The sequence below is a fragment of the Neomonachus schauinslandi genome, chromosome X (assembly GCF_002201575.2).
Source record: "Neomonachus schauinslandi chromosome X, ASM220157v2, whole genome shotgun sequence".
Taxonomy (NCBI): Eukaryota; Metazoa; Chordata; class Mammalia; order Carnivora; family Phocidae; genus Neomonachus; species Neomonachus schauinslandi.
The window spans coordinates 117715230-117719743 of record NC_058419.1 but is presented as its reverse complement, the minus strand read 5'-3'; the positions used below and the strand labels follow the sequence as shown (position 1 = coordinate 117719743).

At 42.2% G+C, this 4514-nt stretch overlaps 1 pseudogene; it reads right to left on the bottom strand.

Moving 5' to 3' along the window:
- Positions 1 to 3720: 3720 nt before the first annotated feature.
- On the bottom strand, positions 3721 to 3893 carry LOC110575113 (annotated as a pseudogene).
- Positions 3894 to 4514: the final 621 nt, after the last annotated feature.

Genomic DNA, 4514 nt, shown 5'->3' with positions numbered 1-4514 from the left:
CAACGGTCGCCTCACGCTCGAGAGCGCGCCTGTCAACGGTCGCCTCAGACCCTCGAGAGCGCGCCCCGCAGTGCCCGCCCCCGACGCTCGAGAGCGCGCCCCGCAGTGCCCGCCCCCGACGCTCGAGAGCGCGCCCCGCAGTGCCCGCCCCCGACGCTCGAGAGCGCGCCCCGCAATGGCCGCCCCCGATGCTCGAGAGCGTGCTCCGCAGCGCGCTGCTGCCGCCGTCGTTTTGCGCGGTTCTGGCGCCCGCTTCGCACCCCGCATAAATGGCACACACGGCAGCTGCAGCCCAGAAGGTAGGGCCCCGCGCGCCGGCAGCCCGGAGGGGGCAGGGCTCTGAATGTGTTTTATAATCCTAAATTCTACGTAGTCAGGAAGTACTAAAGATATAAATGCTTCAGGCTCTAAATTCTCCTACGCTATCTCTTGTTCCTGCTCACAAATCCAGTTTTCTTTTTTAAAAAAATATTTACTTATTTAGGTAATCTCTACACCCAACGTGGGGCTTGAACTCCCAACCCCAAGATCAAGAGTCGCACGCTCCACAGACTGAGCCAGCCTGGCGACCACAAATCCAGTTTTCTGAGGCCATTAATGCATGGTAAGGACTGTTTAAAATAATTGATATGAGGAGGGGCCCCTGGCTGGCTCAGTTGGAAGGGCATGCCACTCTTTTTTTTTTTTTTTTTTTAAGAATTTATTTATTTATTTGTCAGAGAGGGAGGGAACACAAGCAGGGGGAGTGGCAGGCAGAGGGAGAAGCAGACTCCCCGCTGAACAGGGAACCCGATGCGGGGCTCGATCCCACGCTCCTGGGATCATGACCTGAGCCGAAGACAGACGCTTAATGACTGAACCACCCAGGTGCCCAGGGCATGCCACTCTTAACCTCGGGGTGAGTTGGAGCCCCACGTTGGGGGTAGAGATTACTTATATAAAACTTTAAAAAATAAAATGAAATAATTGATATGAGGGTGTGACCCTCCTAGGGACTACTTTTAATTCAAAACTGAGATACCTTAACCCAAATCATTCTCAAAATGGTGTATTTGTAAGGTTGTCAGATTTAACAAATAAAAATACGAAAGATGCTCAGTTAAATTTGAATTTCAGGTAAACAAAGAACAGCTTCTCTTTTTAGTAGGAATATGTCTCATGCAGTATTTGGGATATACTTATACTAAAATATATTCATTGTTTATCTGAGATTCAAATTTAACTGGGTATTCTATATTTTATCTGGCAGCCCTCCCTATTTGGAGAGCTATGTTTGAAGCTTCCTGAAACTCTGATTTGGTCATTTTTTTTTATAACCATAGCCCTAACCATGTCCCACCATGGGATTATTTTCTTCCATTTTTTCCAAAAACCATTATTTATTCCCACTGTAGTTCAGGACTCAGACACAGAGGTCACTGTGATGAGTGGGAGTGAACAGTGAAGTTACTGAATGGGAAGTCCAGGTTCAAGTGTGTGCAGTTGGCTTGCACCTGTAAGCAATGTGGTTTTACTGAAACTTCCAGGGAAGGCAGTCAGTGGCTGGAGCCAGGTAGAGTAGGACCAGGATCAGGGGTAGATTTGGAAATGGAGAGAGACAACTGTGGGCCATGTAGACAAGGCAGGGAAACTTCTTGAAGGCAGGACTTGTGCTGTATTCATTTTGCATTGCCACATAGCTTACACAGTTCTTGAACTGTAGCAACTATTCAAATATTTGGTGGATTAAATTGCCTCTTCCAAGTGACTATCTTCTGATTTTTCTCCTTCTGTATAATCCAGTGGGAAATGAAATACTTGGCTAATTTATTTCTTAGCTGGCTCCTGCACATATGTGCTTCCCTTATTTAAGTTTGTAAATGGCCCCATGGCGTTCAGCAAAAGAATCAGTATGAGCAAGAATGGACTGGTAGATTTCATAGCTAGCTGAGCTAGGCAGAGAATACTTTTAACATCAGGGCTGAATGTGAGGGTGTATGTGTGCATGTAAAGAGACAAAGAGAGTGTGAGCACCATGCTAAAGATAGATCGCTGTGTTGGCATTTTACAATATAAAACTTACATTAGAACCTTCGAAGTACAGATTAATTACAAAATGAGCCAAAGTCAATTCTGAAGGTGAGAAATGACCCAGTGTTCGAGACAAGTTATATAGCAGGTTGTTGAGCGTTTGCTCTGGCTTGAGCAGAGACGTCCATAAATACCACTGAGAGATGATTCTACTCAACAACACTCTTGGTTTTCCTCCTACTGCACTTTTTGGTGACTGATTTGCAGCCTCCTGGAATGTTGCCAGCCACCTCCAGGGGTGTTAAGAAATATCCAAAACAAAATTAAAATAATTCACTTTAATTTAAAATGCAATTATATATATATAAAACACTTTTAGGAGCAGTGGGATTGGGTGTTAGAAAACCAGACCAAGCAATGGAGTAGCAATTACAAAGTTGGGAAGAGAAAAAAAAAAACCCACAAAACATGCTAACAACTTGCTAATGGATTGGACACTGCTTGGGGAAGAGCTAGAAACCAGGAATAAAACCAACCTCTCCATTTAGTTTTAATCAAACTCCTGGGAATTCATCCCTATTCTTGTTTGAAATGCCATCTGCAGAGTAACTTGTTATCTGATTTGGATTATTTGCTTGTGATTCACTCATTCATTCTTCCTTTGTGTGCTCTTGCTAAACACCAGGCTTAATAACACATAGGATGAGTTTGAATGGGTTCTTCTAACATCCCTATATTGCCATTCCATCTGCAAACACTGTCCTCCCCTACAATGGAAGCTGGGAAAGGGGTGCAGCATCAGAGTATGGAATTTAGTGAGCTCATCAAATGGTGACCATTGAGAGCCCAAATGTGCTCAGTGCTACACATCCCTTTGGGACGATAAGGATGGTAATGGCTTTGAGAATGAAATAATATGTTCTGACTTGAAGGACAAATTAGGGTAAAGCAAGGGGAAAAGAGAGGATGAAATGTTCTCTCCTTTTACAGACTAAATTTAATTGTAGTTAATAGCAGCTGACTTTCCCCATGCCTTTGCTGTGGGAAGAGAGACCTTCCACCAGAATAGGGACCAGGGTTACTGAAGATTTTAGGTAATCTGGTTTTTGACCATCAGGTAACTGAACTTCTTTATTTTTATTTAAATTTTTTTTAATTGAGCAAAAGCGTTTCCTTTATATAAACTATTAATAGATGCTAAATACAAGATGGATTTTAAAATGAAATCATGGGTGCGTAGTTGTAATCATAAAGATAAGCACACAAATCAGAAGCTGTACAATAGGGGTGCCTGGGTGGCTCAGTCCGTTAAGTGTCCGACTCTTGATTTCCACCCAGGTCATGATCTCGGGGTCGGGAGATCAAGCCCTGCATCAGGCTGCAGGCTCATCATGGAATCTGCTTGAGGTTCTCTCTCTCCTGCTGCCCCTCCCCTCTCTCCCTAAAATAAATAAATAAAATCTTTAAAAAAAAAGCTATACAATATTGGGCGCCTGGGTGGCTCAGTCAGTTAAGCGTCTGCCTTCCGCTCTGGGTCCTGGGATAGAGCCCTGCATCTGGCTCCCTGCTCAGCGGGGGTCTGTTTCTCCCTCTCCCTCTGCTCTCTCTCTCTCTCAAGTAAATAAATAAAATCTTCATTTTTTTTTAAAGCTATACAACATTAACGGCAAATCCAAATACAAGCTAAGATAATCCTCTGAATTCTGTGTTTCATCGAGCATCAAAAACCACCGATCTTTTAGTCCTTAAAAGTACATAATTCTGCATCCACATCTCTACATGTGATTGGATCCCTGGATTTTATTTCATTTCTCGTGTGACATTCTCTGCACCTGTATCATTGGCTGTTGCTTTGGGGGTTGAACATCCTTCCAGGTGTCCATTGATAGTCTCTCCAAATCCCCACCAGCTAATTCCCTACCCATGCAGCCCAGAGAAACTTCTCACTCTGGGCTTCTAAACAGATCCTGACTCTCGCTCTCTAAGACTTTTTTTAGATATTAAAATTCATGCTTTCTCTATACCAGAAAAAAGGGAAAAAATTTTTGGCATGCATAACTAATGAGGTAACTAGTACTACTAAGCTGCTTTAGAAGATTAAACCATCAGTAATTATGAAAGTAAGTATAAATTAAAGGACAGTGTTTAGATTTCAGTGTAGTATTTTATATCCAGTATTCAGTATTGTTCTTTTTATCCAGTATTGTATTTTATCTAGAGCCATTACTGAACACCTATATTTGAAAGTCAGATTAGAGTCATAGAAGGACCATGGCTTTTTATCAGATATAGACAAACAAGAGGAAAAACTAGGGCATCAATAAGTGCTAAAAACTATGGCACTAAGAGTAGATGTGTACATATTTATTTTAAATTCTTTTATTTAAATAACTCAGTAAAGATATTTTTAAAATGTGGTTCAAGTCTGAAGAATGATACAACATACAACCATGTATCCACAACTCATGTACGTATACTTTTATAATCCTACTATAAAAATGATA